We start from the raw sequence: 25,389 nt of genomic DNA, 5'->3' as shown, positions 1-25,389 counted from the left end.
ATGGATGGGGCCCCTGAAAGCTTCAGAGGTAGGTTTGCTATTGAAATCTAACTTTAAGAAGAAAGAAAGTTGGGAATTTTAGGACCTTTGAGAAAAGCTTGGTTCTGTCCCCCTGACAGAAAATTTCTCTTTTATTAATAATCCATTTTAATGTATTAATGTAATTTTATTTTCTAACCATAGTTTTTAATAGTTTTTGGCATACTTGGCATCTCTTTTTATTTTAAAAAAAATTTATATATGATTTCCAAATAAGAGAATGTCCACAGTATAATAGGCTCATAGAATATAGAACATAAGAGCTGGAAGGGACCTTAGATATCTACCGTATCAGCCCTCTCATTTTTTTAGTTAGGGGAACTGAGGCCCAATTAAAAACAATTGTCCAAGATCATATATCCACTTATAGGTATCTAGGTGGCTAGAGAGAGTGCTGGACGTGGAATCAGGAGTTCAGATTCTGTCTCAGACACTTACTAGCTATGTAACAGTGGCAAGCCTCAGTTTTTTCATTTGTAGAATAGAAATAAGAATAGTAGTACTGGTATCTGCTTACCTCACAGGGTTGTTGGGAAGATAAAATATGTGAAACACTTTGCAAACTTCAGAGCTCCATGTAAATGCTACTATTGCTATTTTTTAGTTGAGCTGTTATTTTATCCACATAAAAGTCCTCTGCCTCCCTCCTGGGGTTCCTCACCTTATTTGTGATTTCATTCAGAACAGGTCTGTGAGCGTGGAGACTCACTCTGCTGCTGTAGATGGACAATCTGTCTGTAATTTATACTGTTGGAGAGTTGCCTGGGGCATTAATTAAATGACTTGCCCATGGCTGCCAGTATTATGAATCAGAGGCAGAACTTGAACTCAGGTCTTCCAAATTCTGAAATTGACCCTTTGATTCACTATTCCGTACAGCCTCTCGACATACGTATGCCAGCCTTTCAAACCAAAAGCGAATTTTCATTTAAGGAAGCATACCAGTTGAATTAATCTGAGAGTAAAGTTAGCACATTTCTTCCTCCTGCTCCAAGAGTAAATGAGAAAGGACAGAGCATGGGTCTTATTCATCTACTTCTCTGCTGCTGACCCTGATTATAACAGTTTATTCATTATAAATGGTTAGCTCATTATTGATAACACAAATCAGTAACTGTCACAGAATCATCATTGTCATCAGCTTGAATTACTCATTGAAAATTGATTTAATGGGGGAGAAAAATAAATGCTTTGCAATTGAAAAAAAGAAAATTCATTTTACAAAGGAAATAGGTTATAGGGATCAAATGAGAGAAGTTTGTTGTTATTATTATTACGTACTTTTCCTGCCGCTTCTGAAAGATTAAGGTAGCCCTCTGTAGGTATGAGGTAGAGACTTAGTTTAATGATTCCACCTCTCTGCTAAGTCTTTTAAATATGGGAAACTTGGTAATGGAGAATTCAAATTCCATACCAGAGGGGAAAAGTTCTAGCTTGTGGGTCAACCAGAAAGTTTTTATTACTATAACTGAACTTGTTAATAATAAATTTTAATAGTCTTTTGTACCAGGCATTATGCTGGCTGCTGGAAACATAGAGACAAAAATTCAACAGTCCTTGCCCCTAAGGAGGCCCTTAATCCCATTCCCTCCTCACATTTTCAGCAAACTATGCAAGTTGTCACTCCCCACTCTCACTGAAGTTCAGTCTTTCCCTATGTATTGGCACCTTTATTTCTTCCCTTCAGACACCTCTCCCATTAATGTGTTCTGTCTTTGTCTGACCATCCATGCTGTTTTTTATCCTTTTTTATCCTTTCATCCATTTTTATATCCTTCTTCCCCTTTATGGCTAAACTTGAGTCTGCAGTCATTACCTCTACATCCTCTCCTCTCATCCCCTTCTAAATCCTCTGTAGTCTAGCATCCACTCTCATTATCGAACTGAAGCTTCTCTTTCCAAGTCGCTAATTATCTTTTAATTGTCAAATCTACTGGCTTTTGCAGATCCATCTGCAAACTTTGACCCTGCTGATCATGTCTTCTCCTGGATGATCTTTTCCTCTCTAGGTTTTCATAACCTTGCTCTCTTCTGGTTCTCCTTCTACCTCTCTGGTGGCTCCTTCTCAGTCCCCTTTGATGGTTCTTCAGCCTGGTCGTGATTACTAATTGTGGATACTCCCCAGGGCACTGTCCTGGGCTCCCTTCCCTTTCTGTACCTTTTCCCTTGGTGATACATCACTGACTGCCTTTTGTACGTCTCAAATTGGATGTCCCGTAGGCATCTCAAACTCATTCTATCCAAAGCAGAACTCATTATCTTTTGCTCAGAGCCTTTCTTATGGCTGCTGAGGCCCCACCCTCCTCCCAGTTACCCTGGCTTACAAGCCTTCATGCTATCCTTGACTCTTCACTTATCACTTCACGTTTCTCATCTGTTTTGTCATTTTTACCTTCACAACATCTGTTTTTCTCTACTAACATTCTCTCTAGTGAGATAGCTGCCACCCTGGTGGAGGGCAGCATCTCCTCACTTTTCTCTTAGATTATTGTGATAGCTTCCTGTTTGTTCTCAAGCTTCAAGTTTCCTCATTTCAATCTATTCTCCATTCAGCTGCCAAAGTGATTTTCCTAAAGCTCTCTGAGCATGTCAGTTCACTGTTTGGTAAGCTTCAGTGGCTCCCTTTCACCTCCAGGATCAAATATAAAATCCTCTGTTTAGCTTTTAACATCCTTCACAGATTTATCCTTTCCTTCCTTTACAATCTGCCTCCATACAGTTCACTTTTTGTGTTTTCTACTGTCCAGCAACACTGGTCTTTCTGTTCCTCCCTTTCCTTTTTCATTGACTATTTCAACATCCCTGGAGTGCTTTTCCTCTTCACCTTTGCCTCCTGACTTCCCTGGATTCCTTCAAGACCCAGCTCAAATCCCACCTTCTGCAGGAGGCCTTTCATGGTATCCTCACTGCCAATGCCTTGTCTTTGGATTTACCTCTCATTTACACTATAAATACCTCTTTTTGCACGTCATTGTTTGCATGTTGCCTTTCTTCCCTCTAGAATGTGAGCTTTTTGAGGACAGGAATGTGTTTTTCCTTTTTTTTAATCTTAGCATACTACCTGTCATGGAGTAAAGGCTTAAAATGCTTCTTGATTGATTGAAGCTTTGGAGAGATTAGGGATGGATATATATATATATATAACTCTGTGATTCATCTGTATAGTAATGATAATCAAACCCACCAAAGCTGATAAGGTCATGGAATGAAAATATATTTAGGGAGTAGCATAGAGGGCACAGAACAGAGTCCTGGAGACACCTATAGTTAGAGGTCATGAAATAGTTGGAAAAAATAATAATAACTAGAATTTCTAGTCCTTTAAAGTTTGCAAAATGCTTTACAGCTATTACCTCATTTGATTCTCACAACAGCCCTGAGAGGTAGGTCTAATTATTATCTCCATTTTACAGATAAGGAACCTGAGACAGACTGAGATAAACTGAAGTTAACAGCTAGTAAGTATCTGAGGCTGGATTTGAACTCAGCTATTCCTGATTCTAGTTTTAGCGCTCAATCCACTGAGAAACCTCAGAAAGACCAGGTCAAACCAGGTCTGATCAGGTCAGAGAAGCACCTACAGATAGCCATGCTATGAAAACTCAAAGAAGATAGACTATTTAGAATAGAATGATGGTGGTCAATAGTATTAAATGCAGAAAAGTCAAGAAGGATTATTTTTTTAAAAAGGCCATCAAATGGCAAATTAAGAAATTACCAACAACTTTGGAGAGAGCAGTTTTAGTCAAACGGTGAGGTCAGAAGCCAGATTGCATAGAGTTTAGAATTGATCATTAATGGTTTTGAAGAGAACAGTTTCAGTTGAGTGATAAAAGCCGGAAGCCAGATAGCCAAGGATTTAAAAGGAATATCTGCACTCCTTATGGCTATTTATTGGTCTGAGTGTATGTATATTATGAATGGAAACTAACATGTTGAGGGCTTGAGGGTATGTTTTATTAACAAGGTACAATTAAGGAACTTCTAAGTGCTGTGTATTGACTGAAACATTCTTTAATGAAAAATCTTAAAGAGGATTTCAGTTGACAACAAAATCATTCCCAGTTATAGTACTTTATATTAGTTATTTTAAGGAAATAATTGAACATTAGTTTTGTAAATTCATTTTTGTAAACTAGTTTTTCTGTGACTGTATAGTAATAATTTTTAAATAAGATAATAACTTACTGATAATCACTTAATAGAATTTCTTTATTCTCTGAATCAAATAGATACCACTTCCTATAAGAGGCCTTTCCTCGTCTTCCTTGTTATTACTATTCCATCCCTTCCAGCATTATCTTTTTTTGTTTGTTTTCCTGCTGTATCACCTAGTAGAATGTAAACTTTTTGAAGGAAGTGACTTTTTTTTCTTTAGATAACTGCCTTGAAAGTAGTAGTTGAATCTTGTTGATTGATTGCTTAGCATACTTTCGTTATTTCACTTTTCTAGTGGGATGAGCATATCCTTTTTGGTCTACTCTGGTTTTGAGGAAGTCTGTTTCTTGGGAATGGTTTGCTGCTTTCTCTTTTAGGCCATTTATTTTCTTTCCAGTTCTTACTAACAGAGCTTTCTGATCAACCTGGGGCTTTCTTTGTAAGGGAAAGGGGTGAAGGATTCCTTTGGCTTTGCTAGTGATTTACTTTCCTATTGCTCTGAGCTTTCTGGCTGACTCTCTTGCAGTTGTGGGGTATAAGTCATGAGCTGTTGTCGTTGGATTTCTCCATCATTATTTTGTTAGGTGCAAACTTTGGGGTTTTGCTGGAGTAAGAATGTTGGAGTGGGGTTCAGGCAGGCTAGAAGTATGACCATATCCTTTTAGACTTATGTAATCTACTTCTGACCATGAGGGGAAGTATTCTCACCTCTATCTTTAGTAAGAATGAATTCTTTTAACCTTCCTGTCTGAGATTTAGAACTTTGAATCGTACCAGATTTCGTTTATTTAACTTGAACCTTGACACATTTTTTGTTTTGAGGAAACTTTGCGCATTGAAATATGAGTACTTCTTTTCAATCTTTGGGAATTTAACAGTTTTTGAAAACAGATAATGAAATTAATTTTTTATTTTAGGGAGTTTAAGCCTCAGTACAGTGGATTTGGGCAAACATCAAGGAGTGTCCCACGTGCAGAACAGTTTTCTAATAGAGAGGCTCTGAAAATTGGTAAAATGTGTAGTGAAGACAAAGTGTTCATTTTAAGAATCAGGTGCTTGTTCTTTTGTTATAAGTGTTCAAAATGGGCAAATTGAAAGGAAAAACCCCTTGCCAATATTAATGATTAATGATAAAGCTGTATTTCTTTGTATTAAACGTATGTTTATGTTAAACAGTCTTCCTGAATTATTATACTATTCAGCCCATTTAAAATAAAAGCCCTCGCCAAATAAAGACAGGCTTGTTAGTAGCTAGCTTATCATTCCTGTCTTTGTCGATGAGTTAAACTGGGTATTTGACTTGGAAGCTGTAGTGTGTATTCATCAGTCATTCATTGGAGTTTACGTGGCTGTGTCTGGAGGGAAGAAGTAGTTCTGTTTTTGTCTTCGTGTCCCCATTACCGAGCACAGGTCCTGCACCTTCCATTTGTAATGCCTTGGGCCCTCCTCTCCCCCTCCTTCCATCTTGTATCCATTTTGTATATACACACATACATACACATACATGCACATACATACATACACACATGCATACACACATATGCATACACACACATGCATCTCTTGGCTGGATTCTAAACTTCTCAAGGGCAGTGACTTTCACTTTTGTGGTTGTATTCCCAGGGTCTAGAATAGTGCCTAAAAATAAACACTTAATAAGTGCTTATTGATTGATGTATTCTAGTTAGAAGTCAATGCTTATTATCTTTTGGGGGGGATCAGGAGGCAGAGATGATGAGGGAGAGTACTCCAGGCATAGGGAGTCTGGAGATAAAATGTCATATGAGAGGAACAGCAAGGAGACCAGTGTCACTGGATCCCAGAGTACTCAGGCTGGGTATTAGGTTGATGTTGGTGAAAGAAAGTAAGGGATCTAAGGTGATACCTAGCTTATCAGTTTAGGTGACGGAGAATGGTGGTACCTTTGATAGCAGGAAGGTAGTTCAAAATAGGAGAGGGCTTGAGAGGATAGACAACGGAGGTCAACTTTGGATATGTTGAGTTTAAGATGTCTACCAGACATGTAGTTTGAAATGTCTAATGGTCAGATGGAGGTGCAAGCCTGGAGGTCAGGAGAAAGGTTTGTCCTGCTTAAGTACTTCTGAGAATCTTAGTACACAGATGTTAACTGAAGCCTTGGGAGCTATGAGATCACCAAGTGAAACAGTATAAATGAAGAACAGGACAGAGCCTATGGGGCACTTGTATTTAGTGAGAGCATGGCCTGAATGAAGATCTAATGAAAGAGACAGAGAAGGAGGTCACAGAGGTAGGAGGAGAACTGGGAGAAAGCAATGTCATGAACATCTAGAGAGAAAAAGGTATTGAAGAGAAGAGAGTGAATCACAGTGACAAAAGACTGCAAAGAGGTCAGGAAGGATGAACACTGAAAAATGGCCATTTGATTTGTCACTTAGGAAATGATTAGAAATTTTGCAGAGAGTAGTTTCAGTTGAATGATGAGGTCGAATTGTAGAAAAGTCCAAAAGAAAGAGGAGGAAAGTGGAAGCACTGGTTGTAGATGGCTTTCTCAAGGAGTTTGGCCACAAAAAAGAGAAGAGGAGATGGAATGAGAGCTAGTAGGAGTGGACAGTTCAAGGGAGTCTTTTGTTGGTAGCAGTAAGGAAGCAGCTGGTAGCAGCAGCAGTGACAGTGCTCTTAGTGAGCCCCAGGGAGCAGTGGCAGGGCCGTTGCACGGTGCAGGCCTCCTGCATCACTGTTCCAGCCCAGGGCAGGATCTCAGGTCCTTAGAGTGGCAGTTGATGCTGGCAGAGTATGCAATAGGCAGATATGGGGCAGAGGACAACAGACAGAGGACCCAGATGTTGGCCCTAGTGATAGCAGGAGAGCAGCAGATCATCTTTCACCAATAGCTGCATCCCAGTGGCAAAGGAATAGGCATTGTAAAACACAGTGGCAAAAGGCCAGGCCTCATGTAGCCTATTGATTACTTCAATGTAAAACTAACTGGCTCCTTTGTATTGCTGCCAGTATATTACCAATTGGGCATTGCTCAACTCCTCCCCAGGAATGGCTTACAGGAACATGGGTAGAATCATTGCGAGGGTGCTTGCTTTTTGGCAATAAAAGAGATGTGAAAGTGCTTACCCAGTTCCCATAGAAAGATCACAGTCTCCCAGAAGCCTCTAATGGGGTGGAGATTTTGCATTGTCTTCCCCTACGCTCTCATTCCCCTGGGGAACTCAGGAAGCAGTGATCCTGGCTGGCAGACTGAGAAACACCAAGTTGGTGGTGGTATAAGGCAGTTCTTCCAAAGCTCTGGTGATCTGTGAGTATGCAGGAAGTGTCACCCTTTGTATTGTAATTGTGATATTCCTGGTGTTGTTCCTGCTAATGGTCATTTTTTTTTTTACATGGAGAAAACCACTATCAATTCCAAAGTGGTGTCACTTACCACATAGACCTGATTATAGATCTAGGACTCAGGGCTTCCTGGTACTCTCCAGATTCAGTCAGGCCTTCAGGAAATTGCTATATTGGTTTGTTTTTGCTACGTTTTTGTTTTAATTTTTTACTTCCTCCTTTTTTTGTTGTTTACTTGTTTCAGTTATGTCTGACTCTTTGTGACCCCATTTGGAGGTTTCTTGGCAAAGATACTGGATTGGTTTTCCATTTCCTTCTCTATTTTATAGATGAGGAAACTGAGGCGAACAGGGTGAAGTGATTTGCCCAGGGTCTCACACAGCTAGTAAGTATCTGATTCTGGATTTGATCTCAGGTCTTCCTCACTCCAGGTCTGGCACTCTATTGACTGCATCACCTAGCTGCCCCTTTTCCTCCTTTAGTGCTATCTGTATCATTATTATTGTTTGTTCTCTGTTCTCGAAGAGGACCATGACATCAGGAAGATGATACAATGACTTGCAAGTGAATTGGGTGTAAGTGAGGGAGGGCTGTGCAAGGTCATCACCTTCTCTTTCTCCTCCAGAGCCATCTGGGACAAGTGGCAAGAGGTAGATCAGGACGACTGAAGATGGCCCCTAGTGCTGCTTGTATCAAGTCTCTTGAATACCAGAGGTCAAAGTTGACCAGTAATGGGCTTGAACTCATTTAAGTACAGAACACAAGTGTCAGACACACTACCCCCAAGCTGTACGTAGCCTAGGTTATTCCTGAGTGCACTGAACCAGTTTAAAAGGTAGTTGGGAAATATTTAGCAAAATAAATAAAATACAATAAAACAGCTATTACATTTTTAAAATAAACCAGCATGCAGTCCACAGGGATCCTTATGAGTGGATTAGTGTTTCTATTTGAGTTTGGCAGTAATATTCTATAATACCATAAGAACCTTACTGCCAAGGAGTAGTGTGGTAACAACAAAATACTAAACTCCCTCCACCCCTCCTTCATGTAAGATAGATTAATTTTTTTCTTAAAAGATATTTAGGATATCCTAGATTCTTGGTTTGCTCGGGTTCATGAGGAGCTCCAGGTACCGTATCTGATTCTGGGCTGGTGGGTCAGAATGGCAGGTTAGGCAAGGAAGCTTTGCTCAGTTGAATCAGTTCAAGGTGTGCTTAATGCCTATCTTTGTTCAGTATTCTTCTCCTTCTTTGGCTAAGGAAATCTCTTTTGGTTAAGTATCAAGTGACCTATGAATGTCTTATTTTGTTCCTGTATTGAAACTAAACCTTCAGGGCAGCCCAGAGCAGCCATGCCCTCCCTGCCCCCTTCCCTATAAGTTTAGTAGTATATGTATAACATTTTAAAATAAAGATGTATCTTTTGAGAGTATGTGCTCAAAAACGTTTTACTGATAGGGCTGTATGACTAAAAAGTTTGGAGGTCAATGTCTTTTACATTATAATCCAGAAAAACTGGATCTATCACCGACCCTATTTTTACTCTATACTTTCTTTCTTTCTTTTTTTTTAACTCCATACTTTCTAATTTCTGTGTCTTTGCAGGTGACTGAGTTGGTCGATCTGAAATGTTATCATAGTGAGCAACTGTGTTTTATTGTTTTTTTTCTATTTTTATTTTGGATTAGAAGTAGTCATTGGTAATTTTAGATCACTTCTGATGGATCATTAGACATTACTTTTTTTTTTTTAAGATTTCCTTCATATCCCAACTCCTCTGTGAAGCTGATTCTTCAAAGCTGAACCTCTTCAAATTTTTCCAGAACACTTTGTGTCACTCTACTGTCCCTATCACTCTCCACCTCATATTATACTTATTTGTATGTAGCCTCAGATTGTAAGCCTGAATTGTTTTGTGAGCTGCTTCTTAGGAATGACTTTCCTTATTGGTGGAGAGAATATAATATAATAATAATATCTAAACGCTTCCTGTCTGCGTGAAAGAGGAGGTTGACTTGGGAGCTTTGAGGTGCTGCCTCTTCTACATGTTAGTGGTTTCTTAAAGCCTTTTTTCTTTTTCTCTACCGGGTCTCTCCCTAAAGAAAATCTAGAACCATACTTAGCCAAAACAGAAATGAAAAAAAATTTCTCCTCTCCAAAACTCTTCCACTAACTCCTGACTACCTCAATCAAGCAAGCATGCAGCCTCACCATTCTCTCCACCAGTAGGGAGAACCAAGACTAAACTTCTAATCATCCACAGAAGCTTGTAGACCTCCTCAGGACAAGAAGTTTCATTTTTTCGTCTTTGTATCTTTAGCATCTAGTCCCGATGCCTTGCTTTGTAGTAGGAAACTTTAATAAATGTTTGTTGAATTAAATTGAATTAGCATTGGATAAATACATGCTTAATATTTCAAACTAAAATTTTATTTCTAAAGGATAGGAAGGGAGTATTTTTGTAATTGTTTATTTTAAAGTCTCAAGATTCCACTGGATCACAACGCAAAAGGAAACAAAATATTGTGAACATAACAGTGCATAAATGTACTGCCTAATGAGTGAGCTTCGTTGTGTGCAACTTGCTAATTTACTATAAGCTTCTTACTGGATTAGAACAAAGATGTTAGCATACAGTAATGTCTGTGGGGGAAGATATTTCCCAATTTATTATAAACTTTCTAACATTAATCCATTGAGACCCTTAAAAATGGACTGGTGTTTTTATAATTTGAAACTGGTTCTAGTTGAAGAATGGTTAACATTTCCACTACTCTCTGGCAGTTTTGATGAATTATGTCAACAATAGCCCTTCCATATTTTACCCCCACTAGTGCTTTTGTCATAATCCCTTCTCAAGGAGACTTGACCCATGTGTCCTTCTAACAAATAACTGTTCCCTCTCTTTCATTTCTCAGTCCTCTGTTTCCACTTCTTTAAAACAGCAGCACTGTCTCACCACTGGACTTACCCCTACCCTCAGGATTATAAAGATGTTGGCCAACTATTCTGTCTGTTTATTTTCTGCAATCTGTGCTACCCTGTTTGTGATGGCTTTAGCCTATTACCTTTACTGGTAAGTTTGATTTAGTATGATCTATATGTGCTCATGTTGTTGGTTTTCCTAGATGTTTTATTGTTATTGAGTGTCTCCCATGCAAGCTGTTGTTTTCCTGATTTTATTGTTTTTCTGTCTCCCCCCTCCACCCCTATCTCATCTTTTCCCATCTTCTATTTCTCCTTATCACCATTTCTTTTTGTAAATCTTGCTACACTCATATGGGTTCCATGTTTAGTGATTCAGTCTTTGTTTTATTTATTAGAATAAAATGAAAGCTCTGTGGCTGACATTTGAAGCCCTTCTCCCCTCATTGATAAAACTCTGTACTATACAGAGAAATAATCTCTGTTGAATTCTGACCCCTTTTTCTTTGATATCATGTCCTTGTTACTTTCTCATTTTTCCCCTCTGAGGTGATATGCTGATATGGAAGGAAGGTTAGTGAAAGGAACATTGGTCTTGAAGACATGTGTTCAGGTTCTGGCTTTGACTTAGAGCAAATTGCTTCATCTCTTTGAGACTTGGTTTCTTTATATGTAAAATTGGGTGATGCACGACCTGCCTCACAGGGTTGACATCAAGCACTGTTTTTGTTCTGTTGTTCTTCTTTGGCAATGTAATGAAGCCTGGGGACTCCTCAGAATAGTGTTTTTAAATGTGTAAAATACAATACATAGCTATATATGTATATGTGTATATATATATATGAAACTAATTACAGTAAAATACAGTTATCAAAATGTGTATTTTTGAAAAGTTCACTGACACCAGGCTAAGAACCTCTGAGTGAAGAAACAACTAGAATTGAAATCCTCGGATCAGAGCTTTAGAGCTGAAAGGGATCTTATAAGTCATCTAATCCAATTCACTTATTTTACAGATTTGCTCAAGGTCACATAGGCAGAAAGGAGTAAGAATTTGAACCCAGGTCTTTTGTCTCCAAATCCAACATTGTTTCTGCTATGTGTCACTTTCCATATAGAGTCTTAGAACTGACAGGGACACCAGAGGTTATCTAGTACAGTCCATATGTAAACAGGAATCCTCTTTATAAGATTCCCTAAAATGATCATCCAGGTTCTACTTAAAGGCCTATAGTTACAGAAAATTCAAGCTCTCTAAGGCAGCTTAACCCCCTTTTGGAAAATTGTATTAGTTGTCAATTTTTTCATTAAAACTTATTGAAGCCTTATTATCTATTTGTTGTAAAATAGTACTTTCCCCCTAATTATATATGAAGAGAATTTTTAGCATTCATTTTTATAAGTTTTTGAGTTCCAAAACTCAAAATCTCCATCTTTCCCTCTTTTCCCCTACTCTCTTCCTAAAATGGTAAGCAATTTGATATCATTTATATATGTGCAATCATGTAAAGCATATTTCCATATTAGTTATAGCTGTGAAAGAAGAAACAGGCCAAAAGGAAAAAACCATGAAAAAATAAAGTACGTGAAAAAAGTATGCTTTGATCTGCATTTACAATCCATCAGTTCTTTGGATGCGGATAGCATTTTTCATCATGACCCCTTTGTAATTTTCTTGAATCATTGTGTTGCTGAGAAGAACTAAATCATTTATAGTTGATCATCACACAGTGTTGCTGAGCTTTGTACTGTGTACATTGTTTTCCTGGTTCTACTCATTTCACTTTGAATCAGTTGGTACAAATTTTTCCTGGTTTTTCTGAAATCTGCCTGCTCATCATTTCTTTGCACAATAGTATTCCATTATATTCATATACCACAACTTGTTCAGTCATTCCTCAATTGATGGCTATCCCATCAATTTCCAATATTTTATCTCCTATGAAAAGGCTTCTATAAATATTTTTGCATATGTAGGTCCTTTCTCCTTTTTTATAATCTCTTTGAGATACAGATTTAGTAGTGATATTGCTGGGTCAAAGGGTTTGCACAGTTTTTTATTTTATTTTCTTTTTAGTTGCATGCCCAATTCATTGATCTGCTCTTTCTCTCTTTTGTTGATCTAAGAATTTAGACAAATAAAATTTCTCCTAAGTAATGCTTCGACTGTATCCCATAAATACTGGTATGTTGTCTCATTGTTGTCATTCTTTTTTAAAAATTGATTGTTTCTATGATTTGTTCTTTGACCCACTTATTCTTTAGGATTAGATTATTTAGTTTCCAATTAATTTTTAATCTATCTTTCCACTGCCCTTTGTTGAATGTAATATTTTATTGCATTATCCAAAAAGGATACATTTAATATTTCTGCTTTTCAACATTTGATTTTGAGGTTTTTATGCCCTAGTATATTGTCAATTTTTATGTAGGTTAAAAAAAGGTATATTCTTTTCTCTTCCCATTCACTTTTCTCCAAAAGTCTTTCAAATCTAACTTTTTTAATATTTACCTCCTTAGTTTGTTTCTTACTTAGTTTTTGGTCAGACTTATCAAGTTTTGAGAGGGGAGGTTGAGGTCCCCCACTAATATAGTTTGGGTGTCTATTTCTTCTTGTAACTCATTTAACTTCTCTAAGAATTTGGATGCTATACCACTTGGTGAATATATATTTAGTTATTACTTCATCATCCATATACCTTTTAGCAAGATATAGTTTCCTTCCTTATCTTTTTAAATTAGATCTGTTTTTGCTTTTGCTTTGTTTGAGGTTGGGATTGCTATTTCTGCTTTATTTACTTCTGCTGAAGCATAATAGATTCTGTTTCAGCCTCTTACTTTTACATTGCGTGTGTCTCTGCTTCAAGTGTATTTCTTGTAAACAGCATATTATAGAATTCTGGTTTTTGATCCACTTTGCCATCTACTTTGATTTTATGGGAGGTTTTATACCATTAACATTCACAGTTATGATTACTGTGTATTTCCCTCCAGCCTGTTTTTCCTCTTTGTCCTCTTTCCTTTTACCCTTTCCCTCCTTACCAGTGTTTTGTTTCTGTCCATCACCTCCCTCAATCTATCCTCCCTTGTATTAGTCTCTCCTCCTTGTTACTTAATCTCCTCCCTTCCTACTTCCCTGTCAGTTAAGATAAATTTCTACAGTCTACTGATTGTGTATATTATTCCCTCTTTGAGTCAATTCTGATGAGAGTAAGGTTCAAGCAATGCCCACTGCCTACCCTCCCAGTCTTCCTCTCCATTGTAATAGGTCTTTCACACCTCTTCATGTGAAATAATTTACCATGTTCATCTCTCCCTTCCTTCTTCATCCAGTGTACTGCTCTTTCTTAGCCCTTAATTTTTTTCATGTCATTCCCTCAAATTCACCCTATACCTGTACCCTCTGTTTATGTATATTCCTGCTAGTGCACTATTATTGGTACAATTCTCAAGAATTACAAGTATAACTTTTTATCTAGGAATGTAAGTAGTTTAGCCCTGTTGAATCCCTTATTTTTTTTTACCTTTTTATGTTTCTCTTGAATAATGATGTTGGAGACCAAATTTTTTTTAATTTCGCTCTGATGTTCTTATGAAAGCTTCAAATCCTTCTATTTCATTGAATTAGCATTTTTCCCCTTGAAGTATTATGCTCAGTTTTGCTGGATAGGTGATTCTTGATTGCAGTCCTAGCTCCTCTGCCTTCCAGAATATCATGTTCCATGATCTCCCCTCCTTTAAGGTTATAGCTGCTGAGTCCCGTGTAATCCTGACTCTGGCTCCCCAATATTTAAATTGTTTCTTTCTGGCCTCTTGCAGTATTTTTTCTTTGACTTGTTAGTTTTGAAATTTGGCTATAATATTCCTTAGAGTTTTTATTTTGGGATCTTTTTCCTGAAGTAATCAATGTATACTTTCAGTGCCTATTTTGTCCTCTGGTTCCAGGATATCAGGGCAATTTTCCTTGATAAGTTCTTGAAATATGTTATCTAGGGCCTCCTTTTGATTATGACTTTCAAGTAGTCCAGTGATTCTAAGGTTAACTCTACTGGATCTGTTTTCCAGGTCAGTTGTTTTTCTAATGAGATATTTTTACATTTTATTCTATTTTTTCATTCTTTTGATTTGTTGTCTCATAGAGTCATTAGCTTCCACTTGCCCAATTCTATTTTTTATATTTATTTTTATTTCTTAATATATAATTAATTTATTTTTCAGTTTTCAACATTCATTTCCACAAGATTTGAATTCAAAATTTTCTCCCCATCTCTCCCCACCGCCTACCCAAGGACAGCATGGACCCCATCCACCCCTTCCTCCACTCTGTTCTCCCTTCTATTACTCCCCACTTATTTCATTACTCTCCCCTCTCTTTTCCTGTAGGGCAAAATAGATTTCTAAACCCCATTGCCTGTACATCTGATTTCCTAGTTGCATGCAAAAACAATTTTTAACATTCATTATCAAAGCTTTGAGTTCCATATTCTCTCCCTTCCTCCCTCCCTACCCATGCCATTGAGAAAGCAAGCAATTCAATACAGGTCATACATGTGTGGCCATGCAAAAAACTTTCATAATAGTTATGTTGAAAAAGACTAACCACATTTCCCTCTGTCCTATCCTTCCCTCCATTTATTCCATTCTCTCCCTTGACCTGACCTCCCACAAAAGTGTTTGGTCTGATTATCCCTTTCCCCAATTTACTGTCCCTTCTGTTATCTTCCCTCTCCTATCCCCTTCCCCCCTGCTTTTCTGCAGGGTAAAATAGATATACATAACCAATTGAGTGTGTATTATTCCCTCTTTAAGCCAAATCCCATGAGAGTATGGCTCACTTTTCCCTTTCATCTCCTCCCTCTTCCCCTCCTTTGTGAGAGCTCTTTCTTGCCTCTTTTATGTGAGATGATTTGCTACATTCTACTTCTCCCTTTCTCTTATTCCTAGCACATTCCACTCAACAGTAAATTTTATTTTTTAGGTATTCTCCCTTTATATTCAGCTCATCCTGTGCCCTCTGTCTATGTGTGTGTATATATGTACCCACACATATATAATACACACATACATACCCATAGACCCCTACACATACACACACACACATTTATTCCCTCTAACCCTAATACTGAAAAAAGTCTCTTGAGTTACAAATATCATCTTTCCATGTAGGAATGTAAACAGTTCACCTTTAATAAGTCCCTTATGGCTTCTCTTTCCTGTTACCTTTTCATGTTTCTCTTGATTCTTGTATTTGAAAGTCAAATTTTCTATTCAGCTCTGGCCTTTTCAACAAGAATGCTTGAAAGTCCTCTATTTCATTGAAATTCCATTTTTTCCCCTGAAGTATTATACTCAGTTTTGCTGGGTAGATGATTATTGGTTTTAATCCTATCTCATTTGACCTCTGGAATATCATATTCCAAGCCCTTCAGTCCCTTAGTGTAGAAGCTGCAAAATCCTTTGTTATCCTGATTGTATTTCCACAATACTTGAATTGTTTCTTTCTGGTTCCTTGTAATATTTTCTCCTTGACCTGAGAACTCTGGAATTTGGCTACAATTATTCCTAGGAGTTTTCCTTTTGGGATCCCTTTTAGGAGGTGATCAGTGAATTCTTTCCATTTCTATTTTATCTTCTGGTTCTAGAATATCATGGCAGTTTTCCTTGATGATTTCTTGGAAGATGATGTCTAGGTTCATTTTGGGATCATGGTTTTCAGGTAGACGAATAATTTTTAAATTATCTTTCCTGAATCTATTTTCCAGGTTAGTTGTTTTTCCAGTGAGATATTTCACATTGTCTTCTGTTTTTTCATTCTTTTGGTTTTGTTTTAAAATATCTTGATTTCTCATAAAGTCATTTGCTTCCATCTGCCCCATTCTGATTTTTTCCTTTTGTATTGCTAATCTGAATTTTTTATTAATTTATTTGTTTTCAGTTTTCTACAATCACCTCCATAAGTCTTAGATTTTCTCCTCTTCCTTTCCCTCCCTCTCCGAGATGGCATGCAGTCTTATATGGTTTCTACACATACATTCTTATTATACACATTTTCATATTAGTCATCTTGCATAGAAGAATTAAAATGAATGGGAGAAACCATGAGAAAAACCCAAACAAAACAAAACATAACACAAGAGAAAATATTCTGCTTCATTCTACATTCCAGTTCCATAGTTCTTTCTCTGCATGTGTATGGCATTTTGCCTTAAGAGTCCTTTGGGGTCCATTCTAATTTTTAAAGAACTATTTTTTTCAGTGAACTTTTGGACCTTCTTTTCCATTTGGCTGATTCTGCTTTTTAATGCATTCTTTTCCTCATTGGCTTTTTGGACCTTTTTGGACTAATTTGGGTTAGTCTGTTTTTGAAGGTGTTATTTTCTTTAGTATTTTTTTGGTCTTTTTTTTGCTAAAGCAAGCTGTTGACTCATTTTTCATGATTTTCTTGCATCACTCTCATTTTTCTTCCCAATTTTTTTCTCTACCTCTCTTATTTGACTTTCAAAACCCTTTTTGAAAAGCCTGAGATCATTGCATATTTTTTTTTTTTTAAACTTTGGATGTAGGAGCCTTGACCTTGCTGTCTTCCTCTGGTTGCATGCTTTGATCTTCCTCTGATTGTGTACTTTGCTTTTCCTCACCTGAAAGGATGGAAGAAAATACCTTTTCACCAAGAAAGTAACCTTCTGTAGTCTTTATTTTTTCCTCCTTTTTTGTGCATTTTCCCAGTCAATTACTTGATTTTTGAGTCCTTTCTCAAGTGAAGGGTATACTACCTCAGGCTTCAGAGCTTTTGTGCAGCTGTTCTCCGAGATATCTCTAGGGACCTGTAAGTTCCCAGTTCCTCCAAAGTGGCATAGTCAAGGGAGAGGTGTTTACTCCTCTCCTGCCCTACGCTCTGGTCCATGAGCAACAATAAGCATTCTTTTCTGCCCTGGAACTGCAAGTAGGCTTCCCTCTCCACAGCCACCAATGGCTTTGCCATGCCAGTGCTCCTCTTCAGCCCAGGGCTGCCATTCAGGCAGGACTGAGACCCAGATCAGTGGTTCAATTCCCCCAGGGTCTGTAGGCTGAGAGCTCCAAAAGTGGCTGCTGATGCAGCAGTAGCTGCTGCTGCCCTGGGGCTGGGGCTGGGGCTGAGGTTGGGTCTGATGGTGCTCCCCTCTCACTCAGGTGAAAGAACTTTCTCACTGACCTTTGAAGCTGTCTTTGCCGTTTTGTGGGTTGAGAAATCTGGACACCATAGCAGCTGCCCATGATTCAGCATCCTGAAGCCTGCTCTAGTCCCATCTGTGCTAGTGCTGGACTGTGCTTCACTCCAAGACTAGTGTGATAGACCCTTCTTGTTGTCCTTCCAGGCTGTCTTGGTCTGGGAATCTGTTTCATTGTCATTTTGTGGCTTCTGCTCTCTGTAATTTGTTTAGAGTAATTTTGTTACATGTATTTTAAAGGCTTTGTGGGGAGAGCTTGAGCAGGCCTGTGCTTCTATTCCACTGTCTTGCCAATTCTGATTTTTAAAGAATTATTTTCTTCAGTTCACTTTTGTATCTCTTTTTCCATTTGGTCAATTTACTTTTTAAGGAATTGTTTTCTTTTTCTGAAATGTTAACTCTTCTTTCATAATTCTCTTGTATCACTTTTCATTTCTTTTGCCAGTTATCTTCTACTTCTCTTATTTGATTTTTAAGCTCCTTTCTGAGCTCTTTCATGAATTTTTTATGGGTTTGAGACCCAATTTCCATTCTTCTTTGGGAGCATTGTTGTCCTCAGGACCTCTTGTTGCTTGCTGCTGCCTTGCTGAGATGCTTCCTGTCCTGGACTGATCTCCCCTTTGACCTGAATGAGACAAATCTTTCCTGCCAACCTTTCAAGTTTCTTGGGCTCAAAGGTTGTTTCACTCCATCTTTTTGCTGCTTCTACTATACCAGGATTCATTTGTGGGTACTATTTTATGGTTATTTGAAGATGAATATGGGAGACTTCAGGTGATTTCCTGCTTACTCTGCCATCTTGCCTCTTGGAAGTGTCCTTGAGGCCTTTTTAAAATGAAACAAAACAATAGTTATTTTCTTACTACTGCCACCACCTTCTCACACACACCCTTTCTCAGTTTTCCCACCTACCCCCATCATCAAACTTTCCTTTGTAACAAAGAAAATCATATAACGAAAAATATCATTCCAATTCTTTAATCTTTAGCTTGTCCTATAAGCTGAATTCTTCCTTGTGACCTCCAAATATGCTCTGGTTTCCCCCATAGTTCAAAAACTTGTCACTAGATTTTACCATGTTTACCAGTTATTTTCCTCTCTCTTTCTCTTCTTTGCCAAACTCCTTGAAATAGCTGTCTGTAACCAGTGCTTCTACTCCTCTCCTCTAAAACCTTTGAAATATGGCTTCTAGACTCACTTTTCAATTGAAATTTCTTCCTCCAAATGAGCCTAATCATTTCTTGATTTCCAGATCTAATGTTCTCTTCTAAGTCTTAATATTAATTGACCTCTGTGGCATTTGACAATATTGACCACCTTCTCCTTGTGGATCTTCTCTTATCTCCATGACACCATTCTTTCTTGGTTCTCTTCCCACCTGCCTCTGACTGCTTCTTCTCAGACTCTTCTACTGGATCATCATCCATATTAGGCTCAGTCATTATAGGTGTTCCCCAGGGCTCTATCCTGGGCCCTCTTCTCTCTGTACTCTCTCACTTGATGATCTCATCAACTCCTTTGAGTTCAGTCATCTTTTCCAGGGAAATAATTCCCACATCTGTATTTCCAGCCCTAATCTATCTCCTAAACTTCAGTTTTACATTAACCAATTAAACTGGACATTTAAAAGTGATGTTCCATAGAAATTTTAAGTGCAACAAGTCTAAAACAGAATTCATTACTGTCACCATTTCCTTGTTACTGTTGGGGGCACCACCATCTCTCCAATCACCAGGTTCTCAATCTAAGGGTAATCCTCAACTCCTCCCTGACTCATTCCACATATCTAATCAGTTGCCAAATCTTATCATTTCTTTCACTATTGTTATAGTCTTCTAGTTGGTCTCCCTGCCTCATGTCTTCTGTTCCAGTCCATCCTGCACACAACTCCCAAAAGTGATTTTCCTAAAATATAGCTCTGACCATGTTATCCTTTCTACTCAGTCAACTCCAGTGGCTCCCCATCACCTTCTGTATGAAATATAAAGTCTTCTCTTTAGTATTGAAAGTTCATCACAACTTGCTCCTTTCCTAATCTTCCTTCGTTTTACTTACCTACACATATCCACAGTTGGTCCACTTGTTTTTAAGGAATGATACTTGATTTCTCAAATACAGGCCTTTGCATTGGCTGTCTCCTACGTTTAGAATGTTCTCCCTGTCAATTTCCATTTCCTTGAATCCCTGCTTTCCTTTGTCACATCTTACATTTTATCTCCTCCAGCAGTATTCCTGGTTCTTTCTACCTCTTTCCTTAGCTTCTCGTGCTATCCCATCTAAGATTACCTTCCATCTATTCTACATTTATCTTGTGTGTCATAATTTATATATTTTGTTTCCCCCGTTAGAATGTAAGCTCCTTGAGAGAAATAACTGATTTTGTTTTTTATTGGTATCCCTGATGCTTAACACAGATTCTGGCATGTGGTAAGCACTTAGCATATTTGTTGACTGATCAATTACCAGTGTGGTCCATATTCCTCATTCATGGCATCTCTCTCTGCTTTTCATGGACAGGTCTATTTTGTCATTTACCGTGAGACCATGATAGGTCATTATAATTCATTAGAGTACCTTTTAGAATCGTTTACATTATTGTAATAATTTTGTACATTATTCTCTTAGATTTGTTTGTCTTCCTGTACTAGTTCATAAAGATCTTTCTATATTTCTCTTCCTGACAAACTTCATTTGTCATTTCTTATGCCACAACAATATATCTACGTAGTATATTTGCTCATTCATTCCTTATGTGCTATTGACTTGTTTCCAGTTTTTTCCTACCCCAGAAAGTTTGGACAGCTCTGCAACTTTTGTATTCTGATGTTACTGTACCCATTATTTAAAAAAAAACAAAAACCCAATGTGTCAAATACTGAAGCAAAACAGGAGATGATGGAAATAGGTTTAAGGGAAGACAAAATGGGAATGAAGGAAATGAAAAGGAAGATGTGTGTGATATTTCTGAAAACTAGAGACAACATTCCTGATTTTCTTCCTGTTTCCTTCTCTCTCCTTTCCTTTGCTCCTCTGTTCATTTCTCCTTTTTTTCCTCTCCTTTTACCTGCTCTTTTCTCCCTTATTTCCTTTTTTAGTTATGAAGACCTGCCTCTGGTAAAACTTGGTTAATTTTTTGATCCTTGTGTGCATGTTCTACTTTCATTCTATGTAGCTGCTGCTTTTTCTTAGTCCCCAGATTCCCAGTTGAATAACAGTATCTGGACTGGCTTTCCAGGTAGGCAGAGTTAGCAGCAGTCCCTGTCTGCTGTCTGATCCTTAAAATGTTTTAAAATGATAAGAATGTCTTTTAATTCTGCAAGGAGAGCTAAAATTAAAAATGGGAATATCTTTGAGAGAGGTAATACATTGACCTAATTTGCTTTTTGAAGGAGGTTTTTGTATAGGGAATGCTAAAGGAAACACTTCAACTCCTAAAAGTGACTAGAAAAGGAAGCATTCAACATGAAGAATGCGAAGTGAGGCTGACAGCTGAAGACAAACTTGGCTTTCTCAATATCACAATGCTGCCAGAATAGACAAGCTCTCTACCCTGCCTGCATAAATAGGAAAGGTCATCCTCTATCTGTTATCTTCCAACTTCATCTGATTCAAAAATTCTACTAAAACAGTAGTTTTAAGAATAGAATTCTTAATGTGAACATTCCATACCGATAGTAGTGAATATATCACTCAAATCTAGGGAAAGTTACTAGGACTCCAGTTTTAAATAATTCTATCAGGTTCTAGAAAACAAATCTAATTATAGGTCAACCTACATTTTATTAATATTTCTGTACTTCATCAGATTTGTGATTTATCCTCCAGTGATACAGATTATAACACATATATGCTTTTTTGTATTGTATGGCTCTTGGCTTTATCCTCCTGTAAATCTTCAGCAGACCCACATTGGTACCTTTCTCTAAGTCTCTTAACTCATTAAATAGGTACCAGGGAGGCACATAGGCCAAAAGAAGAAGTATCAATGAAGCTTCTTTGTTTTTTAAGTTTGTTTTTATTTGGGTAAGGGAGGTATCATCTTTGCCAATTTGCTGAGGGTGAGGTGAAACCTCAGGGTTGTTTTATTTGTATTTCTCTTATTAATAATAATATAATTGCAATAGTTTATTTAAGGACTGCTTGATCATATTCTCTGGTTACTTATCTGTTGGGAAATGGCTGTTGGTTTTGGGGGTGTGTGTGTGTGTTAATTTCTATATATCTTGATAACCCTTTCCCTTCTTAATCTTCAAGTATTTTGTTTGTACAGAAAATTTTCAGTTTTATGTAATCAAAATTACATAGTCCTTTATTGTTTCCTTTATCATTTATTTGTTGAAAACATGGGTGTTAAAGGTATATGATTTGCTTTTCTTCTAATTTTTTCTAGACTAAGATTTTTAGTATAAAGGTCTTGTATTTATTTAGAACTTATTGTGGAATGTGGTGTAGGGTGTTTATATCTAAGTTTAATTTCTATCTGATTGCTTTCTAATTTTTCCAGAGTTTTTTTTTAATCAGAGAGTTCTTTCTTAAATTTTCCTGTGTTTGTCAAACACTGTGTTGTTGAGTTCCATTGTTTATGACTCTCCCTTATGTAGTCTGTTCCATTAATCTACTCTATTTTTTAAAACTAATACCATGTTTAATAACATGTTTTTTATGATCATCGTTTTATAATATGTGTTTTAGAAGTGCTATTCTTCCTTCATTTTTACCTTTTTTCATTATTTTCATTGATATTATAGATGTTTTGTTTCTCCAAATAAATTATATTATTTAATTGAGTTTTATAAATTATCCCTTTGATAGTTTGATTTGTATAGCATGAAAATGATGAATTATTTCTTCAAGATGATAGAATTAACTAGTTGAGCTACTTATTCTTAGAGTTTAAATGGTGTATGTTCCCTGAACAAATAAGTTAGTTCGTAAGCAGAATGGTGCTTGACGTTGGTCTCAGTTCATTTTACATAGAATCAATTCCCTCCTCTGTCCTAGTTTGCTGGTTTCATTCTTAGCAGTGACACTTAGCAACACTCTTTATTTTGTGTGTATGTGTGTGTGTGTATGTGTGTGTGTGCAAATTGATTGCATGGGGCACTTCTCTGAGTTCCCTCTCTTTTTTTAAATAAACAAGTAAAGTTAAGTAAACAATATGCAACATTTATTATTGCATATTATCATTATACAGTATTATTGCTACTTTATATAGTGTCCTTCTCGTTCTGCTCATTTCCCATTCTACCAATTCATGTAAGTCTTCCCAGGTCTTTCTGAGAGCCTCTTGCTTGTCATTTCTTATAGTATAATAGTATTCCATCACAATCATATACCACAACTTCTTTAGCCATTTCCCAATTGATGGACATCTCCTCAATTTCCCATTCTTTGTTAACACAAAAAGAGCTGTTATGAATATTTTTGTACATGTAGGTCCCTTTTCTTTTTGTTTTTTATCTCCTTTGGATATAGACCTAGTAATGGTATTGTTGGGTCAAGGGTATTCATGGTTTTATAGACCTTTGAGCACAGTTCCAAATTAGTCTCCAGAATGGTTGAATCAATTCACAACTGTACCACAGTGCATTACTGTCTCAGTTTTCCCATATCTCTTCCAACATTTTTATTTTCATTTTCTATCCTGTTAGCCAATCTGATATATGTGAGGTGGTATCTGAGTTGTTTTAATTTGCATTTTTCTAATCAATTTAAAACATTTTATCCTACATAGCTCTGATCACTTTGTCTGAAAGCTGCCTGTTCATATCCTTTGACCATATATCAATTGGGGAATGACTCTTATTTTGATAAATTGGACTCAGTTCTCCATATATTTAAGAAATGGAACCTTTATTAGAGAAACTTGCTGTAAAATTTTTTCCACAGTTATGATTACTGTGTATTTCCCTCCATTCTATTCCCCCCCTTGTTTATCCTACTCTTTCTCTTTTTTCACCCTGTTCACCCTCAAAAGTATTTTGCTTCTGACTACTACCTTCCCCATCTTCCTTCCCTTTTTTTCCAGCCCCCTTCCCTCCTCTTATCCTTTTCCCTTCCTACTTTCCTATAGGGTAAGATAGACTTCTGTACCTAAGGGTGTATATTATTCCTTCTTTGAGTCAATTCTTATGAGAGTGAGGTTCAAGTGCTCTGCCACCATTCTCCATCTTCCACTTCACAGTAAAAGCTCTGTTGTGCCTCTTTTGTGTGAGATAATTTACCCCATTCTATGTTTCCTTTTCTGCTTCTCCCAGTGCATCACTCTTTTTCACTCCATTTTATTTTTTTAAAGATAATCATCCCATTATATTTAACTCACCTATATCCTCTGTCTATACATACTCCTTCTGATTGCCTTCATAATGATAAAATTCTTTTTTTTTTCATTTTTTTTTATTTAACTTTTAACATTTATTTTCACAAAGTTTTGGGTTACAAATTTTCTCCCCTTTTATCCCCCCCCCCCCAAACCCAAGCATTCTAATTGCCCCTGTGACCAATCTGCTCTCTCATCTATCCTCCCTCTCTGCCCTTGTTTCCGTCTTCTCTTTTGTCCTGTAGGGCCAGATAGCTTTCTTTACCCCTTAATCTGTATTTCTTATTTCCTAGTGGTATGAACATTACAGTTGATCCTAACACTTTGAGTTCCAACTTCTTTACCTCCCTCCCTCTCCACCCCTTCCCTTTGGAGGACAAGCAATTCAATATAGGCCAAATCTGTGTAGTTTTGCAAATGATTTCCATACTAGTTGTGTTGTATAGGACTAACTATATTTCCCTCCATCCTATCCTGTCCCCCATTACTTCTATTCTCTTATGATCCTTTCCCTCCCCATGAATGTCGACCTCGGATTGCATTCTCCTCCCCATGCCCTCCTCTCTATCCTCCCCCCCACCCTGCTTGTGCCCTTGTCCCCCACTCTCCTGTATTGTGAGATAGGTTTTCCTATCAAAATGAGTGTGCGTTTTGTTCTTTCCTTTAGTGGAATGTGATGAGAGTAGACCTCATGATTTTCTCTCGCCTCCCCTCTTTATCCCTCCACTAATAAGTCTTTTGCTTGCCTCTTTTATGAGAGATAATTTGCCCCATTCAATTTCTCCCTTTCTCCTCCCAATATTTCTCTCTCACTGCTTGATTTCATTTTTTTTTTAAGATATGATCCCATCCTCTTCAATTCACTCTGTGCACTCTGTCTCTATGTATGTGTGCGTGTGTGTATGTGTGTGTGTGTACTCCCACCCAGTACCCAGATACTGAAATGTTTCAAGAGTTACAAATATTGCCTTTCCATGTAGGAATGTAAACAGTTCAACTTTAGTAAGTCTCTTATGACTTCTCTTTGCTGTTCACCTTTTCATGGTTCTCTTCATTCTTGTGTTTGGAAGTCAAATTTTCTTTTCAGCTCTGGTCTTTTCATCAAGAAAACCTGAAAATCCTCCATTTCATTGAAAGACCATTTTTTCTCCTGAAGTATTATACTCAGTTTTACTGGGTAGGTGATTCTTGGTTTTAGTCCTAGTTCCTTTGACTTCTGGAATATCCTATTCCATTCCCTTCGATCCCTTAATGTAGAGGGTGCTAGATCTTGTGTTATCCTGATTGTATTTCCACAATACTTGAATTGTTTCTTTCTAGCTGCTTGCAATATTTTCTCTTTCACCTGGGAGTTCTGGAATTTGGCCACAATGTTCCTAGGAGTTTCTCTTTTTGGATCTCTTTCAGGCGGTGT

The 25,389-nt window shown here is 37.4% G+C and overlaps 1 protein-coding gene across 7 annotated transcripts in view; it reads left to right on the top strand.

The window, feature by feature from the left end:
• AGPAT3 (1-acylglycerol-3-phosphate O-acyltransferase 3) overlaps positions 1–25,389 on the top strand; it is a 154,471-nt gene that overhangs the window by 73,698 nt on the left and 55,384 nt on the right. The window contains exon 1 of one of the 7 annotated variants that reach the window (XM_072614821.1): positions 7,466–7,486. The exons of the other annotated variants lie outside the window; for them this stretch is intronic. The gene's annotated coding sequence lies outside the window, so the exon portion shown is untranslated. Of the gene's footprint in view, positions 1–7,465; positions 7,487–25,389 lie in introns of those variants that run through there. 7 annotated transcript variants of the gene reach the window in all.

Source organism: Notamacropus eugenii, chromosome 5, assembly GCF_028372415.1.
Source record: "Notamacropus eugenii isolate mMacEug1 chromosome 5, mMacEug1.pri_v2, whole genome shotgun sequence".
Classification (NCBI taxonomy): Eukaryota; Metazoa; Chordata; class Mammalia; order Diprotodontia; family Macropodidae; genus Notamacropus; species Notamacropus eugenii.
This window is presented reverse-complemented; position numbering and strand designations above follow the sequence as displayed.